The sequence below is a fragment of the Tupaia chinensis genome, unplaced genomic scaffold (genome assembly GCF_000334495.1).
Source record: "Tupaia chinensis unplaced genomic scaffold, TupChi_1.0 Scaffold000458_2, whole genome shotgun sequence".
Classification (NCBI taxonomy): domain Eukaryota; kingdom Metazoa; phylum Chordata; class Mammalia; order Scandentia; family Tupaiidae; genus Tupaia; species Tupaia belangeri.
The window spans coordinates 311,118-323,488 of NW_006159967.1; the positions used below are offsets into that span (position 1 = coordinate 311,118).

At 36.2% G+C, this 12,371-nt stretch overlaps 1 protein-coding gene across 1 annotated transcript in view; it reads left to right on the forward strand.

Annotated features, from left to right (window-relative positions):
• The window catches only part of VWA8 (von Willebrand factor A domain containing 8), a gene marked incomplete at its 5' end in the record, with an annotated part of 402,506 nt that overhangs the window by 62,129 nt on the left and 328,006 nt on the right, over positions 1-12,371 (forward strand).

Genomic DNA, 12,371 nt, shown 5'->3' on the forward strand with positions numbered 1-12,371 from the left:
TTTCTTCTTTCTTTTTTTTTTTTTTTTTGTTTTTTGTTTTTTGGAGAAGTTTTTCATTTAGTATGTGTGTGCTCACCAGAAAGTCAGAGAGAGACAGAGAGACAGAAAGCAAGAAATAACCCCGCAGGGGGAATGGCCATGACACAGTCCTTTCTCCTCCATTCTCCTCTTGGGATCTTGGGTATGCACGCACACATGCCTGGCGTGAGTTTAAGCGACCAGGTACAGGACTCAAACTGCAGTTGACTACATGGGAGTCCAGCAACATAGCCATTATGCCAACTGCTGGTCCCAGAAAGCAAGCCACCAGGTCCGGGACTTGAATCATGTTCAGCCACGTGGGAATGCAGTGCCTCAACTATCATGCCATCTGCTGGCCCTTTTCTTCTTTCTCATCTCCTTTTTCTTCTTTCTTCTCTCCACAACTATTTTCCTAAAAGTGTAATGATAGCTAGACAGTGCTAGACATCATGAGTAGAAAGCTGAATAAAATTCAGCTCTTAGCCTCAGAAAGCTCAAAGTTTGGTAGGTATTGACAGAAATACATAAAATATTTAGAATATAGACTAGTGATCAAAGCTACCAGGCTTTCACTCCCGAGTTATATAAGAACCTCCTAAGTGGACCCCTGCTGCTATCCTTCTCCCTGCTCTCCTCCATAGTGCACACATGCGTGCGTACACACACACACACACACACACACACACACACACACAATGTTTTCAACATAGCAGTCAGTGATGGCTTTAAAACATGTATCACAATGAATCTCTCCCATGTTCTAACCTTGACGACTTCCTGTTCCATACAGAGTAAAAGCTAAATTCCTTGCAGTGAAATAGTGTCCTGTATGATCTGCATCTTTACTACCTCTTGCCTTACCTCCTTTTTTCCTCCTCTTATACTCTATTCCATCTACTAGTATTTTCTTTACCATGCCTTAATCATGCTAAGGAAGCATTCACTTACTTCCTAGCCTGTGCGCAAACACTTCCCAGTTCTTGGGGTGTTTTTTCCTCAGAAATCTGCTTGGCTCACTCCTGTACCTTTTTAACATCTTTGCTCAAATGTTATCAATGAAGTCTGCCTTGACCCTCCTATTTACAGTCTGCACTCTGCCTCTATTTCTCACCCTTTTCTATTTTTGCCATGTCTTCTAATGTCCCTTATAATGTACTTATGATAATTTTAGTTCATTGTCTGCCTCTTTCTACTAGAATATATATTTTATAAGGGCAGACATTTTGTCACGAATGTTATCTCAAGATTCTAGAACAATGCCTGGCCCACGGTAGGTGTTCAGTAACTATTTGTTGATGGATGAATAATTGCAATAAAATGATTAAGTGCTATGATACACATACATATATAATGTGGGCAACAGGGAGTGTGGGACTCTTCACAGGCTTTGGCAATGGGGTTCTAGAATGTCACAAATGACAATAAAATCCGTGAATATCATAACTCTTGCTCATTCAGCTCAAGCTACACTACACTGGAGAGGTCTCTGGCTATCCCAGCCTTCTGTGACTGCTTGTTTTGGCTCTACATTCTAGGATTTAAAGTTTCTCTCAGCCCTGTTCTATAGAGATACAAATGTGCTAATTATATCACCCCTAAGTTGATTTCAAATTGCTCAAGAGCAGAATCTGTGTTTTATTCTCTTTGATCTTGCTCCCATGGTGCTAATACAAGCCCAGAATGCTCTAGGCACTAAATAATAGATGTTGACACCAGAGAGTCTGATTGAACTGATGCTCCATGGCTAGCAGGCCAAGGGCATCTCTTTCTAATTTCTCTCATGTGAGTCTGTTTCTCTGTAATTCATCTTACAATCCTTTAATAGTCTGTTTCTTTACTGTCTTTTGGAGCATGCATATGTTTTTTTTTTTTTTAATTGGGCAGTAGAGTCATTTTATTCTGAATCTATCCACAGATCACTTCAGTCTAATGTAATTAGAAAGGGATACTTAAGGGTTTAATCAGTAAGACAAAATTAAGCTCATTGTTGTAGTTAATTCATCTTATTGTTATAGTTAATTCATTGAAAGCTGTTTTTATTATTTATTTTTTAAAGTAGGTGGATATTACACATAGTATTTTCTCTATGCACTAATTATAAAATAATACTTGTCCTTAGAGACTATATTAGTTTTTCACCATTTTAGTAAATGATTTAGAGAAGAATACTCAGAATATGGAATAATTTTTTTTAAAGTATAAGAGCTACTTCACAACAGAAAATTTGATATATTCCTTATTCTTTATTTTTTTGCATGCTACATCAGAAGCTTTATTAAGTTCATTCAGAAAACATTGGCAAAATTAATTTCAGTTGCAAATTCACAGATACAAGTTTCAAAGTATAAAATTGTATATAACAAGAAGTACAGCTAATAGTTACAACAATAACTTACAGATACAAACTAATGATAGGCTGTAGTTTCACAAAAGATTGTAAGCATTTTGCACACTTGTCAGTCCTTTCTTTTAGGCAAAGTGCTCTTTTGATGACAAATTAATAAATACACACTAGTGTGAACTATTTCCATATAATACAAAAAAGTTTTTTTTTTCTTGTAAACCTAAGTTTATCGTTTATAGTCTTTAAACATTATTGCACTTAAACTTTCATATTTCAAAAAAGCATTCATGAAACACTCTGCAGACTGGTTTAACAGACAACACTTTTAAGCAGATGTTACTGTCCTGAAATATTCTTTCTCACACCCACCATCCACCATCCACCACCCACTCTCTATAAACCTCCCCCTTTGTAGTCTCTAGCATCTACACCTATCCTCTCCACCATAATATCTTCAGATCTCTCACCACAGCCATAACAAAAATTTAGTGGGGACATACAATGTATATCCTTCAAAGTCTGGCTCACTACACTCAACATTAAGTCTTCTATAGTCATCCATTTTGAGTCAAATGACATATCTCCTTTTCTATTATAGGTGTATAATATGTGGCACAATTTTTCAGTCAACATTAAGTTTTTTGAACACTTAGGTTGGTTCCATGTTTTAGCAATTGTGAATAATGCTATAGTAAACATGGCTGTGCAAGTGTCTTTACAATGAAGTGTTTTCCTATCCTTTGAATAAGTGCAAGGAGTGGGATTACTAGGTCATAGAGAAGGTCTATTTGTAGGTGTTTTATTGTTTTTTTTTTTAAAGAATTATTTATTTAATTTTCTTTATTCATTCATTTATTTTAATTTGACCAGAGACACACACATATAGTGAGAGAAGGAAACAGAAAGCTAGCCACTAGGTCCAGGAACCGAGCCATGGTCAGCCATGTGGGAATGTCCAGTGCCTTAACCACCATGCCACCTGTTGGTCCCCTTGTTTTTTTAAGATTTTTTTTTTTTTTTTTTTTTTTTTGTTAAGGGGCATTTGCATTTCCTTAGTTTTTTTTTTTTTTTGCTATAGGGCATTTGCAATTCCTAGAGAAACAGAGGGAGACAAAAGGTGAGAGATAACCCCCAAGGAAAGATGGCCATGATGCAGTCCCTTCTCCTCTAGTCTCCTCTCAGGATTTTGGGCACACACGCACAAGCACCTGTTGTGAGTTTTAAGCCATCAGGTCTGGATCTCAAACCATGCTTGGCTACATGGGAGTCCAGTAACATAACCATAATGCCATCTGCTGGTCCCTATTTGTAGGTTTTTTGAAAAACCTCTATATTGTTTTTCATAAAGGTTGAGCTAATTTACATTCCTACCAACAGAGTAAAATGTTCCCTTTTCACCATAGCCTCATCAGCACTTATCATTTTTTGTTTGATCTGAGCCATTTTAACTGGGATTAAATTATATCTCATTATGGTTTCAATTTGCATTTCCCTTATGACAGGGACTTCAAACATTTCTTTCTATACCTCTTTGCTGTTCATAAGTCTTCCTTGGAGAGTTGTCTTTTCAATTCATTTGCCCATTTTTAAATTGGATTATTCATTTTGTTATGAGCAAGCTGCTTGATTTCCTATATATTTTAGATACTAACCCGTTGTGTAAGGAATAATTGCAGATATTTTCTCCCATTCCAAGGGTTGTCTTTTTATTTTGATTATTGTTTCCTTTGCTGCGAGGAAACTTTTCAGCTTAATGTAATCCCACTTGTCTATTTAGGGATTATTGGTTGTGCTTTAGGAGTCTTATTCAAGATATCTTTGCCTACTTCAATATCTTTAAAAGTTTCTCCTTCATTTTCTACTAGTTTTATACATTTTCTACTAGTTTACTAGTTCCCTTTCAGATTCTAGTAGTGTTATAGTTTGAGGCTTTATATTTAAGTCTTGATCCATTTTGAGTTAACTCTTGTAAATGGTTAAAGATAGGGGCCTAATTTAATTTTTCTGCAGTTTTATCAACACCATTTGTTGAAATGACTTTTTCCCCCCAGTGCATTGTCTTTTACCCTTTGTCAAAGATCTGTTTACTATATTATTTGTTGTTTATTTCTGGATTCTCTATTCTGCTCTATTGATCTGTGTGTCTATTTTTGTGCCAGTCCCATGTTGTTTTGATTATCACCACTTTGTAGTATATTTTAAAGTCATGTAGTGAGATGCCTCCTATTTTATTCTTTTGGCATAGCATTGTCTTGATGATATGGGGGTCTTTTATTATTCCAGACCAATTTTATAATTGTTTTTCCATTAAAAAAATTACTTAATTTTATTTATTGTTATTACTGTTTAAAAAAATTGCTACAGTGTAGTATCTATGCTCACCAGAGAGAGACAGAGAGAGAGAGAGAGAGAGAGAGAGAGGGAAATTGAGAAAGCAAGCCACCAGGTCTAGGATTCAAACCACAGTTGGCCATGAGAGAGTCCATGAGGGACCACACCACCAGCTGGCCCAATATAGTTATTTTTCTATTTCTGTGAAGAATTTCTCAGATAATTATTTCTCCTCTCGGGATCTTGGGCATGCACGCACACGTGCCCAGCGTGAGTTTTAAGCCACCGGGTCCAGGACATGAACCGCGATCGACTATGTGGAAGTCCAGCGACATAGCCACTATGCTAACTGCTAGTCCCAAATGTCTCAGATAATTACATAGGAATCTCCTTGAATAGGTAAATTTATTTGGGTAGAACTTATATTTTGATTATATTAATCTTCTAATTCAAGATCATGAAGTGTCCTTCCACTTTTTATTTTTTTTTGAAGAGTTTTTTGCTATAGGGCGTGTGCACTCACCAGACAGACAGAGAGAGACAGAGAGACAGAAAGCAAGAAATCACCCACTGGGGGGGGGATGGCAACGCCACAATCCCTTCTCCTCCATTCTCCTCTCGGGATCTTGGGCACACATGCACACGCACCTGGTGTGAATTTAAGCCACCGGGTCCGGGACGCGAACCACGGTCGACTACATGGGAGTCCAACGACATAGCCATTACGCTAACTGCTGGTCCCTCCTTCCACTTTTTTTTGTACCATACTAAAAAAAAATTCTTTTTTCAATTTTTTATAATTTTTCTTGTAGAAATATTTCACTTCTTTGACCAAGTTTATTCCTAGGTGTTTTTTTTTTTTTTAAAGAATTATTTATTTCTTCAGTTCCATTTGTTAGTAATATTTTTTAAATTTGACCAGAGAGAGAGAGAAAAGCAAAGTAGGAAAGCAAGCCTCCTGCTTGCTGGGACTTGAACCACTGTTGGCCATGTGAGAATTCAGGACCTTTAACCATCACGCCACCTGCTGGCATCCTATTCCTAGGTATCTTATTTGTTTTGTGGCTAGTATAAATGGAATTTCTTTCTTGAATTCTGTCCCATTCTGTCCATTGTTAGTGTATAAAAATGCTATACATTTTTGTATATTGACTTTGTATCCTGAGACCTTACTGAATTATTACTTTTAGAATTTTTTTTTTTTTGGTGGATTCCTTTGGGTTTTCTATGTTTACAATCATATCATCTGCAAATTGAAAGTTAGTTTCTTCTTTTCCTATCTGAATGCCTTTTGTTTTGCTCTCTTATCTTATTGCATTGGCTAATACTTCCAACACTGTGTAGAAAAGGAGTGGAGAAAATGGATAGCCTTGTCTTGGTCCAGTTTTTACATGAAAGGTTTAGCTTTTCTTCATTCAGTATAATGTTTGCAATGTGTCTAATATGTATGGCTTTTATTATGTTGAGAATATCCCTTCTACCTCTATTTTGCTGAAAGTCTTAATGAAGCGATGTAGTATTTTATCAAATGCTCTTTCTGCATCTATATCATATCTATATATGATCATAAGATTTTTATCTTTCTTTTTCATTAATGTGATTTAATACATGTATTTTTTTGCATACGTTGAACCATCCTTTCATCTCTGGGATAGAGCCTATTTGATCATGGGTATATTATCTTCTTTTTTGTTTTTTTTTTTTTTTTTGTGAGAGGTTTTTCACTATAGGGCGCATGTGCTCGCAAGACAGAGACAGAGAGACAGCCAGGGGTGATGGCCATGCCACAATCCCTTCTCCTCCATTCTCCTCTCGGGATCTTGGGCACGCATGCACATGCGCCTGGCGTGAGTTTAAGCCACCGGGTCCAGGACTCGAATTGCGGTTGACTACATGGGAGTCCAGCGACATAGCCGTTACGCTAACTGCTGGTCCCAATCATAGGGCATATTATCTTCTTAACATACTGTTGGACTCAGTTTGCTAGTATCTTGTTGAAAATTTTTGCATTAGTATTTATTAGCAATATTGGTCAATTTTTTTTTTAATTGTTATGTCCTTTTCTGGTTTGAGGATCAAGGTAATGGAGGCATCATAAAATGAATTTTGGAGGATTCCTTCCTTTTCAATCTTTAGAACTAGTTTTAGAAGAATTGGAGTTAGCTCTTTTTTAAAAGTTTTGTAGAATTCAGAGGTGAAACCATCTGGACCTGGGCTTTTCTTTGTTGGGAAACTCTTTATTACTGGTTCAAGCTCATCATCTGTTATTGATCTATCCAGGCTTTCTATTTTAACCTAGTAACTTGTACTTGCCCAGAAATTTGTCATCTCCTATAGGTTTTCTGGCTTGTTGGCACATAGTCACACATATTGTTTTCTCATAATGTTTTTGTTTTCTATTATCTCTCTTGTAATATTATCAACTTCATTACTGATTTTGTCTGTCTGGTTCCTTTCTCTATTTTTTTTTTTATTAGCTAATGGTTTATCGTTTTCTTTATCCTCTAAAAAAACCAGCTTTCGTTTCATTGACTTTTTAGTATCATTCATTTATTACCTATTTTATTTATCTCTGCCCTAGTCTTTACTATTTGTTTTCTTCTTTTTTTTGGAGGAGGGGAGGGAGGCAGGTTGTTGTTGTTGTATTACCAGTTTCTTTTTTTTTTTTTTTGAGAGGTTTTTTCGCTATAGGGCGCGTGCGCTCGCCAGACAGACAGAGACATAGAGACAGAAAGCGAGAAATCACCCCCCAGGGGGGATGGTCACGCCGCAATCCCTTCTCCTCCATTCTCCTCTCGGGATCTTGGGCACGCACGCACACGCGCCCGGCGTGAGATTTAAGCCACCGGGTCGGAGACGCGACCCGCGGTCGACTACGTGGGAGTCCAGCGACATAGCCATTACGCTAACTGCTGGCTCCCTTACCAGTTTCTTAATATGTGATGCCAAGTTATTTATTTGCCACCTTTCTGTTTTTTTCTTGTGAGCACTAATGGCTATGACATTGCCTTTTATGACTGCTTTCACTGTATAGCCATTACGCTAACTGCTGGCTCCCTTACCAGTTTCTTAATATGTGATGCCAAGTTATTTATTTGCCACCTTTCTGTTTTTTTCTTGTGAGCACTAATGGCTATGACATTGCCTTTTATGACTGCTTTCACTGTATCCCAAAGGTTATGGAGAGTAATGTGTTCATTATCATTAGTTTCAATTTATCTTTTGATTTCAGTCTTAATTTCTTCAATAGTTTGAAAGTCATCAGGAGTAGGTTGTTTAGTTTTTATATTTTTGTGTATTTTAGAGGGCTCTTTCTGTAGCTGATTTCAAGTTTAAATTCATTGTGATCAGGGGAGATACTGGCTATAGTTTCTGTACTTTTAAATTTATATAGACTTATTTTATGACCCATTTTGTGGACAGTTTTTGAAAACGTTGCATGTGGAGATGAGAAAAAAAGTGTAATTTGTAGTTGTTGGATGAAATTCCCTATGTTTATGTGTCAGATCCTCTTGGTTTATGGTATCAATTAGTTCCTGTGTCTCTTTTGTTTATTTTTTGTCTAGATAATCTGTCCAGTGGTGATAGTGGAGGGTTGAAATCTCCAACAATTAGTTTGTTGCATTCTGCATCTCCCTTTAGATCTAATAGTTTTTCTTTTACATATTTGGGGGCCCTGACATTGAGTGCATAAATATTTGTGATTGTTATAGCTTCTTGATGAATTAATCTTTGTAGAACTGTGTACTGTTCTTTTTTGTCTCTTTTTATGCTTTTTATCCTAAAGTCTATTTTATCTAATATAAGTATCATAACTCCTGCCTTTTTTTCATTTCTGTTTACATGAAACAACTTTTTCAGCCCTTCACTTTTAGTCTATGTATATCTTTGTCAGTGAGGTATGTTTCTTGTCAGCAATATATAAAGGGTTCCAGTTTTTTCATCCTTTGAGCCATTCTCTGTCTTTTAGTTGAAGAATTTAATCCACTAATATTCAAGGTTGTTATTGATATGTGCAGACTTAGCCCTGTCATTTACTCTTCTTTTTATTTTATTTTATTTTATTTTATTTCATATATTTTTTTCCTTTTCATTTTGTAGTCTCTTACTTCTATTTATCTCTCTTTAGTTTTCCAGGTGTAGTGTTCCCTTAGGTGTTTCTTGGAGGGCTGCCCTACTTTTGACGAATTCTTTCAGCTTCATGTATCTGAAAATAATTTTATTTCTCCTTCCCATATGAATGATAATTTTGCCAGACATAGTACTCTTGATTAAAATTGTTTTTCTTTGAAAATTTTAAATATGTATTCTCATTTTTTTCTTGCCTGCGTTGTTTCAGTTGAGAGGTCCATTGTAGTCTAATGGGGTAACCTTTATAAAAAACCTGGTATTTTTCTTGTCAGTTTTAGAATTTTTTTTTTTTTGTCTTTGATTTTTATTAGTTTGGTCATGATGTGCTTTGGCAAAGATTTTCTTGTATTAAATCTATGTGGTGTTTTTTGTGCTTCTTGGATTTGAATTTCCACGTGCCTATTGCAGATGGGAAAATTTTCAACTGATTGATCATGAAAAGACATTTTCTAAGCCCTTACCCATTTTTCACCTTCTGGAATACTTATAATGTGAATATTCAGCCATTTAATGATGTCTAGGATTTTCTGTATGTTGTCCTCATTTTCAGTATTTATTTTCCCATTCTTCTAGTTTACTTGGACTAAGTTGGAAACTTTGTCTTCATGGTCAGAGATTCTCTCTTCTGCATGGTCTAATCTGTGGTTAATACTTTCAAGGGTGATTTTGATTTCCTGTATTGTATCTTTAACCCTAGAAGTTCCTTTTTATTATTTTTCAGGATGTCTATCTCTTTTTGGAGTTCCTTCTTTAAGTCATGTAGTGACTTTCTCATTTACTGAGATTGGTTATCTGTTTTCTCTTGTATCTCATAGGGTTTAGTTATGAAAATATCCTGAATTATTTTTCTGATATGTCTGTAATTTCTTGTGTTTTGCCTATTATTGTTATAGTTATTGTGTTCCTTTGGGGAGAGAGAATATTTTCTGCTGTTTTTTCATATTTTTGGATATTCTTTATTCTTATAGTAGAATTCTGTGCAGAATTATTGAACATATTATTTTGGATAGACATTCAGGATATGGGTGTCAAATGAGTTTTTTTTTTTTTTTTCAAAAGGGTCTTAGTATATTGGTATGCTTATTATTATTAAGTGGGAAAGATCAGCAGATTATAGCTTTTTCCAAAGAATATTAACTACATAATTTTAAATTTTAATGTTACTTCTATATCCATAGAATGTATCTCATGAGAACTTTCAAAATACGGGTAAAATTCTTTATTAAAAAACAGCCATATTAAAATAATTTCTATGGTAAAAAGATTCTAACATCATAACTTTAGCTCCACTTAATTCTATTTGGTCATTAGGAAAATCACAATGTATTTTTCTGTGTGTTTTTTTTTTAATGCAAAATGCTTCATAATTCAGTGCATTAAATTTTAATATCTCAAAAGGATTATTGGTTGCATAGCAATAATTGTTTTAGAATTTCATTATAGAAACAGATATAATTGTTTTGTATAAACTTTATATTTTGATGATCATTTTTGGGTAGATGGAAAACAGAAATATTCAACTCTGAGGATTGTATTCAAGGTTTTTCAGAAGAGACTAAATTTACTCTTGTTTTCTAGTGCATGTGATATAATGTCATAGTAACAGTTTATTAATTGTGATTTTGATTATGATCAAAGTGTTTATTTAAGAATTATTTTTTTGAACTTTATTTATTTTAATTTGACCAGAGAGGGACAGAGTGTGAGAGAAAGAGGGAAAATGAGAAAGCAAAGCTCCCTGGTCTGGGATTTAAACCTTGGCCAGCCATGTGGGAGTCCAGCACCCTTTACCACCACACCACCTGCTGGCCCTCAAAGTCTTTATTATTATTGAAATTAATTCATTTAGACCACAAAGATTACCAAACTTCTGTTCAGGAAGCGGGATGAGCCTCTACTCACTAAGTGTCTATAGACAGGTCAAAGTGAAAAGGATCATATCTGAATACAATTAGGGTCAGAATATTCCTCTATTCCCACTACATCTGATTCACAAAGAGTAAAAATGGAATGGAAGAGAGGTTTCAGATCACCTCCTTCTGCACACCTCTGATCACTAAGGTTGAAATTCAAGAATTAGGACGAAATGCACCATCCATCAGATGACTAGAAATCATTGCAGGGTCACAAGAAATATGGGAAAACAAGAAAATACCTCTCCTCCAAGGGAAAAGAATAACTCCTCTTTATCCTTTGACAGTACAATGAAACTCATGGAAATGTTAGATAAAGAATTTAGAATATTCAGGACCAGCAGTTAGCATAATGGCTATGTCGCTGGACTTCATGTAGTCGACCGTGGTTCGAGTCCTGGACCCCGTGGCTTAAACTCACGCGGGGCAAGTGTGCGTGCGTGCCCAAGATCCCGAGAGGAGGAGGAGGAGAAGGGATTGCGGCGTGGTCATCACCCCTGGGGTGTGATTTCTCGCTTTCTATCTCTCTGTCTCTCTATCTTTTTGGTGAGCGCACATGCCCTATAGCGAAAACCTCTCCAAAAAAAAAAAAAGAATTTAGAATATTTGTAGTGACAAAGCTAACAGAGATGGAAGAGAAGAGAGACAATGAACTGCAGGAGAAAGGAACTGATGAGTTCCAGGAGGTGAAGAAATTCTTGCAAGATCTAAAAGAGGAAGTACACACTATAAAAAAGAATCAAATTGACCTGTTAGAGATGAAGGCTATAATACAGGAAGTCAAAAACCTCCCTTGAAAGTATTAAAAGCAGACCAGATCATACAGAAAATCAAATTTCAGATGTAGAAGATAGAATTGCTGGCCTAGAAAAATCCACCACAAAGACTGAGAAAATTGCCCCCCAAAATGAGAATAATATACGAGAAATACTAGATGCCATCAAACGTCGAAGCATCCAGATAATTGGTATTCCAGAAGGCCAAGAGACTCATAAGGGCATTGATAATTTAGTCCATGAAATTATGGAAGAGAACTTTCTAAACCTAGAGAGACATTCAAAGATCCAGGACCCCAAATAGAATCAACCCAAGAAGATCTTTTCCAAGACAAATTTTTGCCAGCTTGACCAAAACTACAAAGACAAGATACTAAGATTGGCAAGAGAGAAACGGCAAGTTACCTACAAAGGATATCCCATCAGGCCAACAGTGGACCTCTCATTGGAAACAATGCGAACGAGAAAAGAATGGCAAAATATATTCAAAGTATTAAGGGAAAAGCAATTGCAACCAAGAATACTGTACCTGGCAAGATTATCCTTCATATGGCAAGAAAAGACAAGAACATTCTCAGATAAACAAAACCTGAAAGAATTTACCAACAAGAAGTTCTCAAGGGAGTGCTTTACCAGGAGAGTCAAATGCAGACACACAGAAATAAGAGTTCAAAAACTAAGAAAATGGGGAACCAGCAGTTAGCGTAATGGCTATGTCGCTGGACTCCCACGTAGTCGACCGCGGTTCGTGTCCCGAACGCGGTGGCTTAAAACTCACACCGGGCGCGTGTGCGTGCATGCCCAAGATCCCAAGAGGAGAATGGAGGAGAAGGGATTGCGGCGTGACCATCCCTC